The sequence below is a fragment of the Monodon monoceros genome, unplaced genomic scaffold (genome assembly GCF_005190385.1).
Source record: "Monodon monoceros isolate NGI ecotype Baffin Bay Population unplaced genomic scaffold, NGI_Narwhal_1 Super_Scaffold_5, whole genome shotgun sequence".
Lineage (NCBI taxonomy): Eukaryota > Metazoa > Chordata > Mammalia > Artiodactyla > Monodontidae > Monodon > Monodon monoceros.
In genome coordinates, this window is record NW_021703782.1 from 38,898,950 (window position 1) to 38,923,753 (window position 24,804).

At 40.2% G+C, this 24,804-nt stretch overlaps 1 protein-coding gene across 3 annotated transcripts in view; it reads right to left on the reverse strand.

The window, feature by feature from the left end:
- TEK (TEK receptor tyrosine kinase) overlaps positions 1 to 24,804 on the reverse strand; it is a 103,730-nt gene that overhangs the window by 60,213 nt on the left and 18,713 nt on the right. The window contains exon 1 of one of the 3 annotated variants that reach the window (XM_029202109.1): positions 24,081 to 24,240. The exons of the other annotated variants lie outside the window; for them this stretch is intronic. The gene's annotated coding sequence lies outside the window, so the exon portion shown is untranslated. Of the gene's footprint in view, positions 1 to 24,080; positions 24,241 to 24,804 lie in introns of those variants that run through there. 3 annotated transcript variants of the gene reach the window in all.

A 24,804-nucleotide genomic window follows, 5' to 3' on the forward strand; every position in this document is an offset into this window, starting at 1 on the left:
TTATTTATCATTAATTATTGATCAATTAATGATAATGTGGTTCTACCCCAACAATAAAGTATTCTAAAGAAATATGTCAATGACATACACCATATGCTAACTTTATAGACTCTCATCATTATCAAAGTATTGCCTGATTCCACATTAAATTCCGCAAGCTAAGGGAGGGACTGAGTGAAGTCTACATTTCCCTCTGACCCTCATCTTTGAAATGAGCCTAATAAGACCCGTCTTGCAGAATTCTTGTAAAGATTAAATGAGGTAAACTACATAACCTGCCAAGCACTGTGTCTGCAATATACAGGGTACTCAATGACCATTATTTCATTTCTCTTTATTCTGCTTCTGAACACCTAGCCCCAAACCTCAAATGTAAAAAGAAAATCCTACCTGACTTTTAAGATTTATTTCCTAAGTGATAAAGCACATTCACAAAAAGAAAACCCTGTCATTTCACTTTCTCTCCCTCTACCTCTAACCCTTTCTCTTCTCATTTCCAAAGTTTCAAAGATAAGCAAATGGAATCTGTGCCTGTTCTCTCCTCTTGGTGAATATGGAAATACCAGGGATGGAGGTTGTTTTCTGGCTCCAGTGATGGTTGCTTCTCAAGTCTACATAAAATGATCAGGAGACTAGAAAGGTCAAGCACAGAGGGTGATGAGGGCTATTGGAGTCTCAGGGACCTTTATGTAGATGTAAAGTAATTCAAGTAGGTTCCATGTTATCTCACTTAATATTCATCAAATTCTCTCCTGGGAGTATGCGCCATTATCTCACTTTTAAATATAAAGAAATTAGGGCTCAAAAGATTGAGTAGCTTATTCTATCTTCCACAGCTATTGAAGTCAGAGCTGGAATTCAAATTCTCACTGATCTTTCAGTTCCTTAGCTCTACCATGCCCTTTCCTACCTCAAAACCTTTGTACATGCTGATCCCTGTGCCTGGAATGCTCTTTTCCACTCTTTGCATGGCTAATTTCTCTCATCCTTTGGGGTCTTAGCTTAAATGCCTATCTCATGGATGTCTTCTTTACCTATCTTATCTATAACATCTACACACTCTCATCCCATAAAGATTACCACAGTCTGTGATTATTTTATTTGATCTCTCTCCTCCTAGATGATACGTTCCATTAGAATGAGAATTGAAGCTGTTTTATTTGCATTGATTTATATAGGAATATTCTACCTATTCTCAGCATATAGAGGACTTAATAAATATTTGTTGGCTAGATGGATGGATGGACGGACAGATGGACAAATTTTATACCAGATCTAATTCAATTTCACCAATTCACTTGGCTCCCACTTGTTGAAAAATGAGGTTAAAAATGAAAGTTCTCTTCTATTTACAATAGCCAAGACATGGAAACAACCTAAATGTCCATTGACAGATGAATGGATAAAGAAGATGTGATATATATATACACACACACACCATGGAATATTGCTCAGCCATAAAAAATGAAATAATACCATTTGTAGCAACATGGATAGACCTAGAGATTATCATATTAAGTGAATTAAGTGAGAAAGAGACAAATACCATATGATATCACTTATATGTGGAATCTGAAATATGACCCAAATGAACCAGTCTACGAAACAGAAACAGACCTGTGGTTGCGAAGGGGGAGGGGCGGTGGGGAAGGGAAGGAATGGGAGTTTGAGGTTAGCAGATGCAAACTATTATATACAGAATGGATAAACAACAAGGTCCTACTGTATAGCACAGGGAACTATCTATAGGCAATATCCTGTGAGAAACCATAATGGAAAAGAATATGAAAAAGAATATATATATATAACTGAATATATAACTGAATCACTTCACTGTACAGCAGAAAGTAACACAACATTGTAAATCAACTATACTTCAATAAAATTTTTTTAAAAAATGAAACTGCTCTTCTGAGTCTAAACTGACCCCTTTGCCCATATCTAAAAGACTGTTTTGATAATTACTGAGTTTATGAGGGGGGGAAAGCAAATGTTACGCTTTTACAAAATGCTATAGAAAGGTGATCAGTGGTTGCTGAGGATTTAGAGCTGACTGGTATTCATTTACCAGACCTACTTATGCCGAGCACTGTGCCTGCCATGAAGTCCTCATACAATTTGTTTTTGACGGCATTTGCCAATGCTTGATGTATACAGTGATGTTTTGAGGATGATCCTATTAGGAGCTACATTTTTATCTGATTCACTAGGAAGAATTTCAAAGTCAAGTCTTAATGTAAGTAGGAGTTGGTGTTGCAATATTTTTCTTGTAATATTAACTCAGTACGCTGAGGGAAGAAATCTTGAGTAGAATGGGTTCCCAAGCCTGACCCTCAAGCATCTATCTTGCTTCTAGCCTCATAGGTTTAACTTTAGGATTTCAAGAGAGGGAACAGAGGTTAGGATAAGAAAAGCATCGCAAGCGAGAATGAGCTAGGAAACCTAGCTGTGGAATTACAGCCTCCAAAAATAACACCAGAGCACAGTTACCCGTACACACACACACACACACACACACACACACACACTCACACATCCAGCCCTGCCTCTGAGTAAGCACCACCTCATCTCCCACACTCACTCCTTCCAGGCATGTTCCCAGAGAGAGTCATCAAGAGGAAGGAAACACTGTAATTCTTTCAGCTCCAGTGGGATCCACCCCCATTTCTAGGGCCAGCTGAGTGATTTGCCAAAACCAAGGGCTCTGCTCTGAACTCACCGAACTGCATTAGCATTGGCCGTGGTTTATTTAATGACTTTAGGAAATAATAGAAAAAGCAGTTGATTTGAAAAGACAACCACACTGCATCTGTAAATTATTTCTAGGTATGGGTCTAGTTTATTTTTCCTTTTGTTCCTCCCAGCTCTCTCCCTTTGCTTTCAGAGATAGAAAGGGAAACTGTATACTCTGAGAGTCTGGATTTGACTACACTTTGCTACCCTTATTCAGCATGTCAGTTTCAGGAAGCACTCTTCCACCCATGAGTTCTCTGTCCTTTGTACTGCCACTTACAATAAAATATCAGAAGAATTTTGTACATGAGTTTTAGATACAGGAAGAAATACTTACCACGTTCCTGGAATGAATTTTAAAAATCATCTGTTTTGCTTTCCTAAAACAAGAATCAGTATTTGTTCTTGTTTGCATATGCCCCAGGGAATTTCTGGAAGGTGATACAGGAAGCTAAGAACAAGGGTGACCCATTAGGGGAGAATGAGGTCATTGGGGGGACAATGACGGGGCGGGGGGTGGGGGGGGACGGACGACACTTTTCACTGTATACCTAATGTATACAATGTTTTTGAACCATTGGAATATTATCTACACATAAAAATTAAATGTAAAAAAGTAAATGTTAACTGCTCTTCCCTTAAAAAGGTGCATTTGCAAGGGAATCTAGAACCAGAGAAATATTTATGTCTCTCATCATTTATCCCTACACTCACTCCAAATCTTTTTGGATCATATCCATATAACGCATTTTCTTTTTCTCTCAACTTTGGACTAGTAATAGAAAATGTGACATCGCTCCACAATGCTGAGAAAAAAATTGGTTAAAAGAAAAGAAAAGGGAGGAGGAGAGTGGCCAAACTTCACCTTTCAAAAAGAAGAGAGAAGCAGAGGCCCTACTGCCACAGGTACAATTGTAGCCTGTGGCTTCTCAAAAGGGTTCTGCTACTGGCACAGTGAAAGGTGTAACTGCTACTGCGTGACTGATGCTACCCAGGAATCTGCTATTGGTGACATTTTCCTGAGAATAAATTCCAAGAGACAGAGCCCACCTGGGCTTGCACAGCTATCCGTCCCCACACCAACACCTTTTCTTCCACTACAAAACTATCCTCTCCAAGTCCTACTGCAGACTGGTTTTGAGTTGTTTCACCACAACCACAGCCTGAAGAGCTTGGATCAAATTCATTAATTAGTTCAATTCACACTTCTAACATCAAGACTAAGAGTCTGCTGTAAGTAAGATGCATATGGAATTTCATACATCTTAACGTGTTTTGGGGATTGATATTATTTTTCCTCAGCAAAGATCTCACAAACACTTTTCAATATTTGCATAAAAGTGTCTCTTGTTTGTAAGGAGATACTGGCCAATGTAACACAGCATCTATTGGGTTAACAAATGACTGTTCATCACAGTTGAAGCATAACAATATCCTACAACATTGTTCTGCTCATTATGTTTTCTGTGTGCTGTACTGAACAGCATCTAACATTTTGCAGTAACATTTTCTCACTAAATCTCACTGTGGTGAACATAAAATGCTGCTTAAATCTTCTTTTTGCGTATAGATTTTCTCTTTTTTTAATTTTAGTAATTTTTTTCTCTTTTTTTGGCTTCATTGGTTCTTAGTTGCAGCACGCGGGATCTTCACTGAGGCGCACAGGCTTCTCTCTAGTTGTGGCGCGCAGGCTTCTCTTTAGTTGTGGTGTGTGGATTTTCTTTCTCTCACTGAGGCGCGCCAGCTCAGTAGTTGTGTTGCGTGGACTTAGTTGCCCCACAGCATGTGGGATCTTAGTTCCCTAACCAGGGATCGAACCCACGTCCCCTGCACTGGAAGGTGAATTCTTTACCACTGGAGCACCAGGGAAGTCCCTGCATATAGATTTTCTTATACTCAGTATTGCTTCTGTAAAAATAAAATAACACCCCCTGAGGAAACGTAAAAATAAGAGAAATCCCTTAAGAAGGAATACAGAAAATGGACCAGGTGTGGCTGACAGGGACCAAAAATAAAACGGAGCCAGGCAGTCACGACAGACCTGGGACTGAGTCACGTAATTCTTTCTTAGAAAAACCACACACAAAAAAACCCTATAAGGACTCCTGATTCTGCTAAGGTCCTACCTGGAAAAGCCCCTAATGAGAAGCTTGGATGACAGCCAATCATCTAAAACTTGTGGTCAGGCTGCAAGGGCCATCCAGTTCCCTTATGACTCTCCCAACCGTGGCTTCTGCAGCGTCCCTGGTTTGCAAACCTTGAGAAAAACAAAACTGTCCTTTAGGGCTTCCCTGGTGGCGCAGTGGTTGAGAGTCCGCCTGCCGATGCAGGGGACACGGGTTTGTGCCCCGGACCGGGAAGATCCCACATGCCGCGGAGCGGCTGCGCCCGTGAGCCATGGCCGCTGAGCCTGCGCGTCCAGAGCCTGTTGCTCCGCAACGGGAGAGGCCACAACAGTGAGAGGCCCGCGTACCGCAAAAAAACAAACAAAAAAACTGTCCTTTTGCTTCAAGATAACCCTGATTCTTTCCTGGGATTGATTTCTAATTTAGGATGACACTTCGAATAATAACCCATCATCTAAGACATGGAAATATCTTTCTTTAAAAACAGTCATAGAAAGGACTCTGGACCTAAATCTACACCCATGTAATAGAACCAAACTGAATTAGAAATGAGACACAGTCATGCTTTTCAAACTGTGTTTCAAGGAGTTGTTATTTCTCATTTTCTAAAAAAGGTATTCCAGATCTTTCTGAGAGTGACGGAGGTGAAATTAACAGAGCGCATTCCAGATGTCCGCACATACATACACACTCTCACTGAGCAGCTCAACTTTCATCTGTTTGTTTTATATTTCAGCTCCACATACATTTTCATTTGGGAGAAAGGAATTTGCTTAAATAAAACATATAAAACCTCAAAGGTCATCACTTTTAACAATTTTACTTTTACAGATGAAGAAAATGAAAGGTTAAATGAATAAACAGCAATGAAAATACATGTCCCTGCCTCACAAGGTGCTGACTCCAGTTAGTCTGCTGTGCCCCTCCCTCCACATTCAAGTTCAGCACAGCTGCAGAGGCAAGTTCTGATTAACACAGCTCCCCAACCTTTGAAGCACTTGCCAGCCAAGCGGAAAAAGCAGGTTAAATTACTGCAGAGTGTGGCTATTCCCTTGCGCTTCTTATTACCTCAGAATTGTGGTGTTGGGTGGAGTTTCACTAATATGTGTTTGGAACAAGGTATCACATCCTCGGAACAACTGTCTGTATGATTTCTTGGAAGTTTGGCATTGACTATGTTTCAAATTTTTCCAAGGTGTCCTTGGTTGTCTCAGCTTCCTAACAGCAGCAGATATCTAAGAGTTCTAAATATGTCAAATGGCAATGAGCACTACACCTTGGCCAAAAGTATTTTTGAAATCAGGGGATTGGCAATGAACTGATAAGGTCTTGGCCGAAAGCATTTCTGAAATCAAGGCCCTGACAATGAGCAAAGAAGCAAAGACATCTCCAAAACTATCCAAGATTATTTGGTGGAACTGTTTGGATTTTAGTTTAGTTATTTTTTATGGTGTCCAGAAAAGGAGAATTCTCTTCAGTTTAAAAAAAAAACTCATTAAATTATTTATATGTCTACTCATCTGTTAACAAATTTATTGAGCACCTCCCATGTGCTAAGGTACTGTATTTGACCCTGGAGACACAACAATGAATAAAACAGATCTGATCTCAACCCGTATGTAATTTACAGGCAAATGTGGAAGACAGATATGGCAAACCAATCACATAAATAAATATAACACTGGAACCATGATAGGTACCATGAGAGAGAATTATAAGGTGCTATGGGATAGCATAACAGTGAACTTAATCAAACTTGGCTGGTGTGGAGAAATGGTTTATGAATCACGTAAGGCTCCCTGAGGAAGCGACATTTGGCACCTGAAGGAGAGTTGGAATTACCAGAACAAAGCGAAAGGGATATGAGAAGAGAGTCAGGAAAGTTTTCCCCCAAAGGGTAACTACTGAGCAGGATTTGAAGAATGAGTAAGTGTTTAATAGGACTCACCACTAGAATGTTCTCTCTTGGTTAATGTCAACATCCTAAAGTTGACACTAATTTCTTTTTATCGGATTCTAAGAACTACTGGCACCATTTCTATGTGTCAACTCTATGTTAAAGTATTTTTCGCGTCTCCTCTCCCTTCTTGTGTTCCCAGAAGAAATCACGTTCCCAGGCATGTTTTCAATATTTTAATCTTTTGTTTGTTTGTTTGTTTGTTTCTAGGATACTTTTATGTACGTAATAAGTCTCTGAGCAATAACTTCATCCTCAAATTTCTTTCCGAGAAGATAGTGGGCAATTAACGAAAAGATACCAACATGCACAAGCCTGGAAATAACCAAAGGAAGTTGCTAACTTTTTACATGCACAGTTGGGAGTTAGACAAGGACACCCTTGATATGACTAGGCTGGGTCTCTCTAACAACAAACTGCTCTCACTCAGGAGTTGCTCCAAGCCTGTTTGCCCCAAGGGCATGCCCATTTCCCATCCCCGCCTCCCTGACAAACAGGACCCTCGTCCGACTGCCGGAGGAGACAGCATCCCACCCCACCATCCCGTGAACGCCAGAAATTTTCCATCCAGGATAAATACCGCATGTTCTAGTTAGAACATCAGAATTGCCACCAGTCAGTTAGCAAGCAAGTTTTTATTTTATACAGGAGTAGACACAGCATCCACAGAGTGAGACTTCACTAAATGCCCAGCACATATGCACACTTACATGCAAAACTCCATTTCTGTAAGGTGGGGCTGGAGGAGGCATGGCACCATCAAATCAAGGATTGTTTAAACTGGAAAAGACTTTAGAGATTGCCTGGTGCAAGCCTCACACTTTATAAAGGGCAAACTGAGGCCCATGGAAAAGAGACTGGCCAGTGGTCACACAAAGGCTAATGGCAAAGCCAGCCCTCAAGTGTGAATTTCTCCCCAGGGCCTTTTCTGTCACCCCAGGGTAGCAGGGTAAATGGACAAATCTTTAATGTGAGGGAATTTGGAATGTTCATCATTTTGACAGGATGGTACCTGAAGAATCCTGGAGCTTGGCAGAAACTGGGCCAAGAGAGAGAAGACATTGAGAAGAGGCAGCCAAAAAGCTGGGAAGGGTACAGGACAGAGAGAGTGGGAATTCCCAGAAATGAGGTTTGCCCACCTCATAAATCCCCGCAAGCTTTACAATGCTGCCTTATAATCTTCCTATCATTTCGCCCTGAGAGAGGGATGCTCTCTAATTGAATCGTATTCGTCCATTGCCAGCAAATTTATCTGGCGTGAGAGGAATCCATCTTTGGAGCCAGGCCACCTTCTCTTTCTGGGTTTTTCTGCTTCAATCACCTGCCAAGTTCCCTTCTCCCTTCTGCTGCCAAAAGATGTGCACAGACGTACATACTCACTCCCACAACCAAATATCTCTTTCTTCCAAGACAGAATTCAACAAGCTCTTTAACTCCTAAGTTCCCTGTTCTCCAGATTCCAATAAGGAAGGCAATTTGGGTTGATTTGCTTGCACAAAAAAGAGAATAAGAATAAGAATTTAAGAATAGCTTAAAGTGACAACTCTGAGAGCTATCAGAAGAGCAAACCAAAGAAGTGAGTCTGTAATGGGAGAAGTTCAGGACCATGAACATTTCTAAGAAGAGACCGACAAAGAAAGAGGGCTAGCATTCTCAGCAGGCTTCAGATTATACCGTGTCGGGAAGAAAGATAACATTGTTTATTACAGACTACGTAATAGGTACTATGCAAGGTGTTTTACAAACTTCGTGTGCTTGAATTCTTTGTGCACTTGAAGGAAGGGATTTATATTCCATTCTATAGGTTAAAAAAAGAAACTCACAGATGTTCTGTAAGATGCCCAGCGACAGACAAATAGAATTTGAACCCATGTCTCACTAAGTTCCATTACCAGTCACAATGCTTCACTCTAAACACCACAAGAGAATTCTATTTTGCCCTTTGTCCACTATTGTATCTCTAACAATTAGCACAGTGCCTGGCATATAAGAGCTCTTCAATAATCGCTGATGAAGGAATAAATAAATGAATGAATAAATAAATACATAAGCAAGCAAGCAAGACTGGCCTTCGATGAGTGAATTTATTCAATAAGCACTTACTCAATAAGTACTATGAGCTGGGCCCTATGCTGCCTTCTGTGGATGAAGAAAAGAACAAAATATGGTTTCTGCCTTCAAGAAGCTTACAGTCTGGTCATCCAAAGGCATGAATATACACAAATCCATAAAGGAAAACACTGACAGATTGCACTATAGAAAATACCAAAATCTTTTATAAAATAAATAGCCAACTGCAGTAGATTGAAATATAATGGTCACAATAATTTGCATTTCCTTCCATTGAGAAGTGAAATCTACTTCTTTACCCCTTGAATCTAGGCTTGGCCATGAGACTATCCTTGACCAATGAAACATTAGCAAATGTGACAAAAACAGAGGTTTTAAAAGCGCTTTTCCCCTGGGCCTGCCCCCTCCTACTGCTCTATGGGACCCTGAGACCACCATGAGGAAAAGCCCAGACTAATCCACTGGAGGATGAGAGACCACATGATACAGACATGAGCCATTCCAGCTGAGGCCCAATAGACCAACTGCCAGATGTGTGCATTAACCATCCTAGACCATCCAGCCCCAGCCAAGCCATCAGCTGACTACAGAGATCGGTCAATCCACCCTAGATCAAAGAACTTTCCAGCTGACCCACAGAATCTAAGATATAATAAATGTTTATTATTTCACCATTACGTTTTCAGATGACTTGTTACTCAACAAAAATTAACTGATACAATAATTACCATATGAAATGATAATTAACTTGACTACAAATCCTAAAACACAAACTAAAAGGACATCTCATTATTTGTCTATCAAATTAACTAACGATAGAGAGGGTCATAATATCTAGTGTTGGCAGATAAACAGGAAGGTCTACACTGTTGGTGTAATTGATAAAAAGGCCAAATGGGGGGGCTTCCCTGGTGGCGCAGTGGTTGAGAGTCCGCCTGCCGATGCAGGGGACACGGGTTCGTGTCCCGGTCCGGGAAGATCCCACATGCTGCGGAGCGGCTGCGCCCGTGAGCCATGGCTGCTGAGCCCGCGCGTCCGGAGCCTGTGCTCCGCAACGGGAGAGGCCACAACAGTGAGAGGCCTGCGTACGGCAAAAAACAAAAAACAAAAAAAGGCCAAATGCGAAAATATTGTTATAGATAAAACTTAAAGAGTTTATATGTATAATACATAAGTAAATTCTATAAATTAATAAATCAGTAGTTATTCACAGAGGAAGATACACAAATAGGCAACTGTAGTAAATTGGAAAAAATGGTCACCATATTTCCAATATTCCTTGGAAATGCATTTCTGGGACATGCTTGCAAATCTACAGTTGTAAAGTTACATAAAAGCTAACCCTAATTCATCACTTATTATATGTCAGGCACTTTTCCATGTGTGTAACATGTAATAACTTAATCCTCGTGGAAACTTATGGAATAGGCACCATGATTATCTTCATTTTACAGAAAAGGAGACTAAGACAAAAAGAGGTTAAATACTTGGTCATTGTCATACAAGTAATTAGTGGTAGAACTGAGATTCAAATTTAGGCACACTGATTTCAAAACCCACTCTTTTAATGATTACACTATACACATATTACACTGGTTCATATCAAAAATGTATCTTCTAACAATTAAGTGAAGAAAGTTTAGTCTTTTCAACAATAGTGTCAGAACAACTGGACATCCATATGCCAAAAAAAAAAAAAAAAAAAGAGCCCTAAACCAAAACCTCCCACCTTGTACAAAAATTAAATGAAAATGGATCATGTAAAATGTAAAAATATAAAACTTTTGGGATATGGGAGAAAAATCTTCATGATGTTGGAGTTAGGCAGTGAGTTGTTAGCTATGACATCAAAAGTGTGATCTGTAAAGAAAAACATTGATAAATTGGATTTTATCAAGATTTCAAACTTTGATCTATGAGAGACACTGTTAAAATCAAAATACAAACTACAGACTGGGAGAAGACATAGCTGACAACTTACATCCAGAATATATCTTAAAACTCTCAAAACTTAACAGTAAGAAAACAAACAATTCAATTTTTTTAATGGGCAAAAGATTAGAGACACTTCACGAAAGAAGATATGTGGATGGCAAATAAGTACACAGAAAGATGGTCAGTATCATTATACACTAGGAAAATGCTAATTAAAACCATGTGAGACACCACTGCACACCTATTAGAAAGGCTCAGAAAAACCCTGACAATACCAAGTGCTAGCTAGAATGTGTAGCAACTGTAACTCAATCACTGCTGGTGGTATGTAAAATAGATGGTCAGTCACTGTGGAAAATGGTTTAATCTTTTTTTATAAAGTTAAATATACATTTATCACATCACCCGGCAATCCCACTCCTATGTACTTACCCTACAGAAATGGAAATTTATGTTCATACAGTGAATGTTTATACCAGCTCCATTTATTCATAATCACCCCTAACTGGAGAAACCCAAATGTTCTTCAACAGACAAATGCATAAACAGCCACTGTACATCCAGACAACGGAATACTACTCAAATAAAAAGGGGTAGACTATTAATACTTGCAACAATATGGCATTATGCTGAGTAAAGAACCAATATAAAAAGGCTACATACTGTATGAATGCCTTTATATAACATTCTGGAAAAGGTAAGCCTATAAGGATGAAGAGCAGATGAGTGGTTGCCAGGGATTAGGAGTCGGAGAGATGTGACTAAAAAGGGCAGCACAGAAAAGATTTCAGGGGGTGATGGAATCGTTCTCTATTCTAACGTGGTGGCAGCTGCATTAAAACTCATAAAGCTGGGGCTTCCCTGGTGGCGCAGTGGTTGAGAGTCCGCCTGCCGATACAGGGGACATGGGTTCATACCCCGGCCCGGGATGATCCCACATGCCGCGGAGCGGCTGCGCCCGTGAGCCATGGCCGCTGAGCCTGCGCGTCCAGAGCCTGTTGCTCCGCAACGGGAGAGGCCACAACAGTGAGAGGCCCGCGTACCGCAAAAAAACCCAGAAAAACAACAACAAAAAAACTCATAAAGCTGTACACACAACATAACTTAACTGTATTTTAATTTTTTTAATTATAGTAAAAAGGTATCCTCCATAATTACCAATACAAATATGCAAAGATATGGCAAGAATATTCACTGCAGCCTACAGCCTCAACTGGAAACAACACAAAGTTCATGAACGGGAGCACGGCTAAATAAATGATGGTTCATACATTTAATTGAATATTATGTTTGCATGGAATTATACCTTTGACATATTAAGTGAGGAAAAGATGCAGAACGGTATGTTTGATCTCATTTTTTGTCAAAATATTGAGAAAAGCCTAGAAGTCACACACCAGTAGTGGTACTTCTGGCTAATGAAATTGCCAGGCTCAGGGATCAGGGGTGGGGTGAGGAGGAAGGCAGATGTTCACTTATTGTTTTACATATTTAGTATTGTCTCTCTTTTGTAATATTAAAATGAAGATTTTTATTTATTATAAAAACACATGCAACTAATCAATCTAATGGCAGTTATTTGCTTAATTATTTACACATCTGTCTCCTTCCTTAGTGAGCTCCCTGAAGAAAAGACCTCTATTTTGTTCATCTCTAGCTCCTAGCACCAAGCACTGTGTTTGACAGATGGTGCATATTTTTAATATATTTAAGTTCAATTTGAAGAATTCAACAGTAATTGAAAGTAGAACATATTTTTTTTTCTTTTTGGAATTTTAATTATAAGTCCAAGAATGCCCCTTTGACTAAATTTTGATGTAAATTTTCTTGAAAAGATCTTTGTTTACTGACTCTTTTTTTAAATTAATTTTTATTGGAGTATAGTTGATTTACAATGTTGTGTTAGTTTCAGGTGTACAGCAAAGTGAATCAGTTATACATATAGATATATCCACTTTTTTTTGGATTCTTTTCCCATATTGGTCATTACAGAGTATTGAGTAGAGTTCCCTGGGCTATACAGTATCTATTTCATATATAATGAAAGTAGTACATCTTAAACCCAGGTGACAATTCTGTGAATTGTTATTAGCCTGGCACCATCAACAGGATAGTGGAGTAGTTAAGAGCTTTGGTCTTGACGTTCTGTCTCATTTTCCTCATCTGTAAAATGGGAGAATAACCTCCAAATCATTGACTTTTTAAAAAATTTATTTTACTTATTTATTTTTGGCTGTGTTGGGTCTTCGTTGCTGCACGCGGGCTTTCTCTAGTTGTGGCGAGTGGGGGCTACTCTTTGTTGCGGTGCGCAGGCTTCCCACTGCGGTGGCTTCTCTTGTTGCAGAGCACGAGCTCTACACACGTGAGCTTCAGTAGTTGTGGCACGCGGGTTCAGTAGTTGTGTCTCGCAGGCTCTAGAGCACAGGCTCATTAGTTGTGGCACACGGGCTTAGTTGCTCCACGGCATGTGGGATCTTCCTGGGCCAGGGATCAAACCCTTGTCCTCTGCATTGGCAGGCGGATACTTAACCACTGCACCACCAGGGAAACTCTAAATCATTGACATTTGTGTAAAGGGCTATTTGTATTAGCATGACATGAAGCCAGTTTGATCAAGTTAATCTGTATGAAAATATGGTCTGTGTTAGCCCCAGAGGAAGGTTTTTTTTGTTTGTTTTTTTTTAATTTTTAAGTCATCTTGGAGCTAAGGCACCCACAGAAGGAAGAACTTCTAATGGCTTTGTGTCCTGCTGTGTGACCACCCTCCCACACACTTCAAACCCACATGAGCAGGAAACAGGCTGATCATGAGCTAAGGAAGATTCCCTGTGTTTCCTTCTAAAATCCTTTGATTGCTGCCCCCTCTCTTACAGGACTGACCTTAACAGGAAACCAAATCTCTGCACATGCAAGTGATTCTGGCAAAGCAGTTTCACAACCAGCTTGGTGGTGTGGAGGGAGCCTTGGAGAGAGAGATGAGGGGGCTACTCAGAGATGGACACAAGCTGTCACTCCATGGCCCTCTGCCAGCTAACCCTCGGGAAGACCACTGACCTAGCCCAAAGGCCTCCCACTGTGTCCCTGGACCAGAGAAACTTCCTTACATTTTCTTCCTCGTCTTTAAAAGTGAGAACTAGGGACTTCCCTGGTGGCACAGTGGTTAAGAATCAGCCTGCCAATGCAGGGGACATGGGTCCGAGCCCTGGTCCGGAAAGATGCCACGGAGCAACTAAGCCCGTGCACCACAACTACTGAGCCTGTGCTCTAGAGCCCGCGAGCCACAACTACTGAGCCCACGTGCCACAACTACTGAAGCCTGCATGCCTAGAGCCCGTGCTCTGTGACAAGAGAAGCCACCGCAATGAGAAGCCCGTACACCACAACGAAGAGTAGCCCCTGCTCGCCGCAACTAGGGAAAAGCTCGCGCACAGCAACAAAGACCCGACGCAGCCAAAAATAAATTAAATAAATAAATAAATACATTTATTAAAAAAATAAATAAAAGTGAGAACTATACTCCTATAAATTTTTTTTTTTAAAGTGACCCTCTGCACAGACTATAGCTCTTATACTTTGCTTCACTTTACTCTTAGAGCAGGACAGTAGCTCTGTATTCTGAAGCATCACCCCCACCACTGACTATCCAATGGGGTCATGATCTTAGCTCAGTAGTGAAAGAGGGCTCAGGGACCCTCTAGCCTCATTTCATTTAGTTTAGGAATTCCTTTATTACAATTCTGGAATCTATTGTCCTCTGGGCATTACCTGAATTATTTCTGTGATTGGAAGTCTCCTATTTGGGAAGCAGCTTGTGAGGCCATATTCCCTCCCCTCCATCAAAAAAAAAATCTTGCATACTTCCAAAGTACAGATGCATTTGCCAGGTAGAATTCCAACTATAAAATTTATGTCAGTTTTTCCCCTATCAAACTGCAGGCCTGAATGTCTCAAGAGGTGCTAATCTATGTGTCTTTGTTAAGAGAGGCTTCTTGAGAAACCCTGAGTATCATAGTTAGTGTCATCTCCTTGGGCCACAGTGGCAATGACATCATTCCAAACATGTTGGGAGCTCTTCTCAAGGAATCGTCCTTGGAATCTGCACAAGCCATACTCCTTATCTGCGTTGCATGAGCCCTCCTCCGATGCTTCTTTTATTTCCCCGTCAACTGGCGAACACTTGCTTAGCCTCCAAGGCTTAGCTCATGCTCTCACACACTCTGGGGAGCCTCCCAGATGCCACAGGGCAGAGGCTGTTGTCTTACAGACTGCACAGATATCTAGTAGGCATGGCAGTGTGACAGGCCACGATCCTACATACAGCAGCTGCCTGGGAGCTTATCACTAATGGCTTAGGAAAACAGCTCCTCCTTTATCTTCCCAAGTAGACAATCTAAGGTCGACTGAGAATTTTCTGGCAGCAAGGAGACAGAGCCTGTCTGTGCAGTCATTTGAGGGAAAACAGTCCAAAAACATGAAAGCCAAGAGGGAATTTCATTACATGTTTGAGTCAGATACTCTTGGCATAGGCTGGGTCCATTTTCAAGTCAAAGTTAGTATAAAATGTAAACGTCATCCGGTGAGAGTCTCGCTTTCTAAGCCCAAGACATGCTCCGCTTCTTCTCTTCATTTTGACAAAGGGTGCCCTTCACCAGCTGCTCTCCAACCTCCTCCACCCAGCTCTGGGACCGTGGAGGTTACCTGTGACCCGCTGGGTTCAGCTACAAGGGGGATCCAGATGGAGACAGGATGGTGGTAGGCGAGTGTGATCAGGGTGTTTATTCTCCCAGGTCTCCACCACCCTACTGAGCCATCTACAGAAGCCACAACTTGGTGGGGAGTCTTCTCATGCCACTGCTCTATCAGCGTTTGAGAACCTCTCCTTCCTCTTGTACCTTCAGGTCTATACATGTTTCAAGAATCGCTCGTGTTTCAGTCGTTTCCTTTACGTAAATGAAATTTTGTGTTGAGGTCTGAGAATTAACCAGATAAAACCATGCTTCCTGTGTCTCGGCAGGGAGACAGGAGCCCAGCTTTGTACCTGCTCCCCCCACCCTTGACAGCTCCTCAGGCACCTCCCTAGACAGGCTATTTCTTTAAGAAGCACAGTTCGCAAATGACTGCTATCAAGTATTTGCTAGTTCTGCTTTTCAATAGCAGTGTGTCAGTTACACATAATTCCTAAAACTATTAGTCGTAATATAAGAGCTATAAATTATTAAGTACCTACCACCTTGTGGATACTTTAAATACATTGTTGTACCTCATTTTCACAATGACCATATGAATTAGTCATTTATATCTCATATCACAGATGAGGAAACTGACTTAGACAAAATAAGCAACAGTGATGACTAAATGAGATCTTAAATGTAAAACATCCGGAACAGTGTTAGAACTCATGTCTTCCTTTTCCTTGATAGACAGCTTGACACAGTAGGTTCTTCATATGTATGCACTGTTTGACTGGGTATACATTTGCCTTAGTACCTTGATCATCCCAGTAGAAAAGTGTAAGCCTATGAATCTTAAATAGTAGTTTTCCTTTGGATCTAATTTCCCATTCATCCTCCTTGCCAAGACTCAGCAAGTGGCCATGGCCTTAGCCCAGAGATTATAGCTTGACCAGCACTATGGAAGACTCCATTTCCGTCTTCACAGTGATCTCACCAACTCCCAAGACTTCAGTTATCACCTGTTCCAAGTCTCGGTCTCTAGTTCCAACCTCTTCCCAGCTATAAAACATGTTATAAACAGGCCTCTTGTTCACCTAGGTAGGCGTCTCAACTGCGATATGTCTAGAACGAACTTGGCATCTTCCCCTCTCTTCACCTTCTCTCTCTCCTGATCTCTTAAGTCTCCATCTTTCTAACCACAGATGCTTGAAAACTCTGAGTTATTGTCAACAACTATCTCTCCCTCACTGTTTACAGTGATTGGATAATCACCATATTCTGCCCATTCTAGCTCAGTACTATCTCTCACATTCAACTCCTTTTCACACCCTCATTCTCTCTCACTTGAACTCCTGCAAAATTTTGGTGCCACTGTCTCTTTAGCCCCAAACGCTCTACAGGCTTTCCTTTCCTAGCCGTTGATGACATTGTTCCTTCCGCCAAGGATGACCTTCCCTACATATATTTATCTGTTCAATTCCAATCTCTTCCAAGATTCAATTCAAATCTTAATGGTAATAGGAATTTATGTTCTACTATTTTGCACAGTTCAAAAAATAAAGTTCAAATTGGCACTGTTGTAACTGAAAATTCAAACCCACTACACCTGTTTTTTGTAGTGAACAAAGTTAAAGAAAACGAAGGAATTTAAGATACCCAAATGTGAGGTGATATTTAATTAACTACATCGTGAAATGGAAATGTATATCTTAATAATGAAGTCTGGATCTCAGCTTTATAATGACATCTGACTAGCACCTTTGATGTAGCCTTTCTCAACTTTCTCCTAAAGACATGGGGAAAAAAAAAAGAGAGAGAATTTCAAATACCTACAGTGTTAACCAAGATTGTCAATCTACCTATTGTCAGCACCTAGTAACCACAAAGACCAATAGGATTAGATAGAGAAAATGAATTTTCATTGTTAAAATATTTTTAATGTCAGAAATTCCTCTTAAAATTAAAAATATATGCTGTAAAAAGTAACTTGGATCTTAAATTCTGGATTAAGGTGGCAAAGAATTTGAAGGGAAAAGGAAGGAGGAGAGAAAGTTAACATGTGCTGAGTTCCTCACTGATACACTGATGTTCAAAGTATGGTTTCACTATTTACTGTTATAAACAGAGAAGTATAGGTTAAAGAGTGTTTTTGAAAAACATAAGGGTAAACCACTAATAAAATAAAAAACAGGAGGCATATGCCAAAAATGACTAGAGAAGATAAATGTAAACAAAACGTAGACCAAGTAAGCAAATGATGGGAAAAAATAAAAGACTAAAAGGAAACAGCAGGAAAGTATATAAAAAAATCAAAGTACAAAACCAAATGTCAGACGTTAAGATTAAACATATTATCTGTGATTTACAGATATTTAAAATCACCTATAGAATGACAAATACTCTCAGAAAAAATGAAACCTTCCAAGATGATGCTTAAAACAAAACCTTGAAAACAAAGATATGGGCAAAGAACTTATCAAGAAATGAAAAGAAAAAAAATGATGAAAGAGAAGAAAACAAAGGTAACAGTATTAGTTTCAGACAAGTGGATAGAAGGCATGGAATGGGATAAAACCTATTACATACACTGATAAAAAGTAAAGTCCATAATGAAAGCATAGTGGTTATGCATCATTGTGCTATAAATCATATAGAATCAAATACAGAAAAAAACTGGTAAAAGCAAAAAGAATGTGAGAAAAGCACAATAGTTCTATGCTTTATACCTCTCTCAAATTTTGACTAATGGGGCTTCCCTGGTGGCGCAGTGGTTGAGAATCTGACATGGGTTTGAGCCCTGGTCTGGGAAGATCCCACATGCTGTGGAGCAACTAGGCCTGTGGGCCACAACTACTGAGCCTGAGCATCTGGAGCCTGTGCTCCACAACAAGAGAGGCTGTGATAGTGAGAAGCCCGCACGCCGCGATGAAGTGTGGCCCCCGCTTACCACAACTAGAGAAAGCCCTCACACAGAAACGAAGACCCAACGCAGCAAAAATAAATTAATTAAAAAAAATTTTTTGACTAAAAATCAAACTACAATTTAGTAATAATTAGACATATGTGTAGTTATATATGTATCTTTCAGATATGTATAACTCTATACATTAAAACATGGAATTTGCCTTTTTTTCCCCCAATCACCCCTGCAGTACTTATCAAAATTGAGTATATCCAATGGAGCAACACATTTAATAGGAGTGAGAGTTCTAAAGATCAGTGGCAAAGGTAAAAGTTGTGTATACATGACACTACTCTTGACAATCCTTTAAATCGGTCATGAAGGATAATGTGGAAGTATAACTTCTATGCACAACTATAACAGCTAGGTTTTCCTCCAGCACTGGGACAGATCACTGTTGCTTTGGATAAGAACCAGATAAAGCAGTTGGCTGTTATTCAGGAACCAGGAAGCACAAAAAGTATTTACCTCCAAACACGGGGGTCACAACTGGAGCATGAGAAGCCACAGAACAGGGACCAAGCTGTCTATGAAGTGAAAGGGCAACTGAAATCACATGCACTATTTTATATTTGTAGATCTTTTAGACCAAACAGGTATAGTTGAACCTGCTTAACTTAAGCTTGGCATGGCTCAGAGGTGATATTCAAAATATTTAGCAACCTGGGCCCATGACCACTGATCTGGGTAGTGAAAAAGGTTCTGAAAGACCCTGATGGGCCAGATATTAACACTTTAGTTGCTGAATTGTGAAGCGGTCCAGAGGTCCTGAGGGAGTCACCTAGGCAGCCAAAGTAGCAGGTCAAGGGGAACTTAGGAGACCCAAGCAGCAGTTATTTACCAGATGGCACAGAATTATTTCACTCTTCTAACAGCTGGTACAGATGAACCAGTACTACACAGTGGAATATCAGCCCTGCTGTAACTCATGCTATCCTAGACACACACACACACACACCTCAGTGAAGTCCAACAAAGGGAGGAAACTGTCTTTGCAATAATCCCAAATCACAACAAAACAATCCCACACCACACACAATAAATCAAGTTTAACAACATATCATTGAACAACAACAACAAAAAAGAAAATCAACCCGCTAAAAATCATAAAGCAGTATTCTAAATAATCATTAATTCTCAAAAAAAAATAACTGAAAAGCACATGAGGGGGGCTTCCCTGGTGGCGCAGTGGTTGAGAGTCCGCCTGCCGATGCAGGGGACATGGGTTCGTGCCCCGGTCCGGGAAGATCCCACATGCCGTGGAGCAGCTAGGCCCCGTGAGCCATGGACACTGAGCCTGCGCGTCCGGAGCCTGTGCTCCGCAACGGGAGAGGCCACAACAGTGAGAGGCCCGCGTACCGCAAAAAAAAAAAAAAAAAAGCACATGACTTGTTAAGAACCCTACTTTCAAAACTGCTACAATGAGTCCAAAACTACTTTTGGAGACAAATTTATAGCTTTAAATACTTTTCTTGTTAACGAGTATTTAAAAAACCAAGAAATGTACTCAGGAAACATTTGTGAAAGAACTAACAAGACTTAAGAAAGTCAGGGAGAAAGAAAAACTAAGGCTAAATAAGAATATTAATAAACTTAAAAATAGAAAAAGGAGAATTCCGAGAGCTGCTCCTTGGTGTGGGTAAAATTTACAACAGCAAGCCTCTGAAATCTATTTAGAAACTAAAACTGAGAGTAAAACAAGAAGTAAAATAGCTCTTGTGGAAAAGATGCTTTAAATCATAAGAAAATCTCATGTATAATTCTCAGCTAATAAATTTGAAAAAAATATGTATAATGATTAGGAAATATAAATCCTTAAACTCAAAATTATGAAGCCTGAATTATCTCATCAAAAATTCACAGGGCCAGCTGGTTTTGCTGATGAGTTTATGTAATACAAAAAAAAAATGTTTTAATAGAAAGCTACCAGTTCTTTACAGCTAGTAAAATCCTATTACCTAACATAAAATAGCTGAAAAAAGAAAACTACTCCTTATCTCACTTGTGAAAAGGCAAAAAGTCCCAAACAAAATATTAGCAAATCAGTTCAGCAGTTTATTAAATGAATCTTCTACAGATACTATGGGTTCATCCTCAGAAGGCAAGAATGGTTTAGTGTATCACAATTGCCTTAGGATATCACTTATTACTTAACAGCCCAACATGAAATGTATAGGACTTATATGAAAATATCTATGAAATTCTACCAAAGATAAAAAAGATTTAAAGACATGGAGAGATGTTCTGTATCCTTCAGTGGAAAAGCACAGTCTTGGAAAGATGATAATTCTTCCTAAATTAATTTATAAATTTAACATAAACCCAATGAGTGACACAAAGGGAAAGAGAAGAAGAAAAGATAAAGACCAAGCAGTATGAGGGGCAGCTGAAGGACTTTAATAAATAGGCTAGTGTGATATTCGTGGTGGAGTTGTTTGGATTGCCACAGTGCAAACCTCATCCTTTTCTCAACTCAGGAGTTACATGTGTTATACTCACAATGCCTTATCTGTCTGCATGTCTCTGTGTTTGTGATTATGTCTGTCTGTACCTGTGTGTCTGTCTGCATGCAGAAAAAATTGTTGCCATTTTTATTTTTAATTGAAGTAAAAGGCTGAGCTACATGTTGAGGCTGACACCAAGTTCAACAGAGACCACACGTGTAGAAGTGAGCAAGGGAGTGCATGCATTTACTTAAATCAAAACTGAAGCCAGAGCTCAGTGTAGGAGGCAACCATGGGAATGTAAGTGCACTGGGAATTCCAGGGGAAACCTGGAGGAGGGCATTTGAATTCCCCAGGGAGAGATATAAAATTCAATCTTATCTAGAAAATGTTAACGGTGGCTATCTCTGGATGGTGGTATATTGTATACACAAAGTTAAAAGATAAACATTTCAAAAATTGAATTCTTTGAAAGGAAAGCAAGTGACTTGTGCTCTACACACTAAGCCTTGGATTTACAGTAGTGTCTTTCATCATGCCGAGGTGTCAAAACTGCCTTCTGTGTGTCCATGTGCCCTGCACAGGGTTATATTTATCTCAGAACAGATCACATTGCAGTGGAGCGCCAGGAAGCTTAGCATGGCTGAGCAGCAGAGAGATGCAGTGTGTGGTCAGAGGCTAGGGAATCAATCACCTTGGGTGTGAACCCCAGATCTGCCACGTATTACCTGTATAATACAGGACCATATACAAATTACGTAGCCTTCTGTGCCTCAGGTTGGTCATCTGTAAAATGGAGGTGATGATACTTACCTCTAAGTACTTCACTGAGGATTAATAAATGTATAGCTCTACACACTATGAAAAACTCTTTTGTAAATTTTATGAATGATGTGTGTGGCAAATAGTGGAACAGTCAATAAACAGTGATGATAACGATTTATGATTTTCTAAAGTTGTGGGACTAATGATGAGGAAATGGGGTTTGCTCCTCTGCAAAGTAGTCACAACTGTATCCTCCTGAGGTGTGATCCTGCCTGCAGAGCTAATCACAGGGAAAAGCTAACATTTTTAGTATTATTTTCATCTTATATCCAAAGGAAACGAGGTCCCGAGAGTGAGCTAATGAATACTACCCAGCACAATAATGGTGCAGTAGCACGAGGATCCTTTTGAAAATTTATTTCACATCCTTTTTTCCATGTAGTAACACACCAGAGAAGCAACACAAACATGGGCAAGAAACGAGCTCACTTAGCCTGATTGGACGCTGAGAACTACATTCCATCCAAGTCCTGGCATTCTGGGCTGCACTGCTAAAGCTCCCGTCCTCTTAATTTGTTAGCTCTTCAAATGGACTTGACTTCTAGCAGAGGCCATAAAATTTTAATCTGTGGGTTTTTTTAATGATGAAATCTGACTCCATCTAAAAATGACACACATTTATAGTCTAAAGTCATCAGTGGGAAACAAGATTTACCATGTGTTCTACAAACTGAAGTCCAAAATCCCTGGATTCAGAATTTTAAAATGTGACTAATCTGCTAAAGTCCTAGGTTTCAAATAGAATTTTTGATTCTCCTAATTTTGGCTCCTAGAGGAGTCAAAAATTGGATTAAACTGACTTTAGTTCTTAGACTGTACAATGTACAATGTATTCAAAAGAAGCCAGAATGTTTGCTCCATTGTGTGTACTTGAAATTAAAACTTGATTGCTGAGGCTAGTGTGGCTAATTTCAAAATTTTAACATTTGAAAGGGAGGAACACTCCAATGGTCAACTTAAAAAGAAATAACCACACATTCAATAATCTCCCCCAAGAGTCTTCAGGTTTTTCTTTTCTATTTTTTTTTTTGGCCCTGCCACAAGGCTTGCGGGATCTCAGTACTCCGACCAGAGATCGAACCCGGACCCCCTGCAGTGGAAGCGCCCTAACCACTGGACCTCCAAGGAATTCCCAAACTTCAGGTTTACAGGCAGTAAATCTCACAGAGTAAATGAGACGACGCTAACTCTCTAATTCAAGTATACATAATATTAATATCCATGCAATAACAGTTCATCCACCCAAAACTCTGCTCTCTAGCAAACAAACTTCAACATAACACTGACAAAAATCAATGTTACAAAGTTCATGACTTAAGATGCATCCCTTTTACTCCTAGAAGAGTCTCAAACCTCCATTCAACACCTTACCAGCCTTTACATAGGCATGATTGTCCTGTTTCCAGTCTACAACAAATAGAAGAAACAAACTAGCTTGCCACAGCTCACACTTCAGTTTCAAGACCTGTACTTTGAGTCACTACTGATTTAGCCAATAATTCCTCATACAAGATACCGGTCTATCACTCCCAGCTCTGGGCTGTTTTGCCAGAGCAAATCCTACAACTTATGCCAGCGGTTCCCTAAAGTGCTTTTGTGTAAGACATACTTTTAACAAATGTCATATCATAGAGAAGATAATATGTGAACTAAATAGAGTAGAGTTACTCTGGGTGAAGTTGGGGCAAAGTAGAGGCGTAGGGTCCAGAGACGGACAGGCATAGTCTGCACCCTCACCAGCTATGGCAGCCGCATGGCACCTCCTTGGAACACCCAGAGCTCTATAACACAAGTGTGAAAGCCACTGGCCTACAGTCTAGTGGGAGATTTGTAGAAAATCAGACATACTCAGGTAATTAGTTTTGATATAAATACCAAAGAGCAGCAATAAGCTGAGAATACTGGCTCTCGGGTTTGGACAGGTCACATGGCCACTAAAATTACAAAGGAAGCCATGGTGGAAGATTGTGGAGAGCAGTGGTGGGCTGCATCCCTCAGCTTACTCAATCTCAGTTGACTGTGGCTCCCAAGGTTGATAAGGAAGATGGTGGCGGGAGAGCTAAAGACAGAGCCAGAAGTCACACCACGTTGAAAGATGCCCTTTGACACCAGGCATTCTTGGACATGCCCAACTATTTCATGACCCTAAAAACAAGCCATGACTCTTTTCTCTATTAACAAATGATAGCTTTTCTTTACTAACAAAGAGTGTGTGTATGACACTCAAATCCCATTTCCAATACTTAAATCCTCATCCCTCACACTTCCCTGAATCCTCACTCCATCTCTCAGGGTTAAGTCAAGTAATGAGAAGAGGTCCAGGGATAAGAGGAAAGTATTTGTTTCATACACTACTTGATTGTAATGTGGCAGCATCAGAAGACTCGGATTAGCTCTGTGACTTCACTTTCCATGGGGTCTCTTCCGGCTTATGGTCAATGATCTCGTGGTTCAGACCTTTATTTTTCTCTTTCAGTTCCCATGACAAAAGGGAGTTGGCACAACTGGGTTTGTGTTTAAAGATGATAATTAACAGATGTTAAAACCAAACAATCAAATCTGTCTCTCTGTCTCTCTCTCTGTATATATACAAACACACATACATACATACATATATATACACAGAGAAAGAGATATGATATATATCCTATATCATTAAGAAGTGTGTTGAGTTAACTATAGTGGCTGGATTTTTAAAATGTTTTTCTGTGTACCCAAATTTTTCTACATGAACATGAATTATTTTTGTGATCAGAAAAATATGTATCTTTAAGGAAGCTAAAGCAAATGCTATAATTTGGAATAACTACCCAGAGTTTTAATCTGTATAGTAGTTTTTATTCCCAAACTTTAAAAATCAACTGAATAGGGCTTCCCTGGTGGTACAGTGGTTAAGAATTCACCTGCCAATGCAGGGGACACAGGTTCGAGCCCTGGTCTGGGAAGATCCCCTGTGTTGTGGAGCAACTGAGCCTGTGAGCCACAATTACTGAGCCTGCGCTCTAAAGCCCGAGAGCCACAACTACTGAGCCCAGTGCTACAACTACTGAAGCCTGCGTGCCCAGGGCCCATGCTCTGC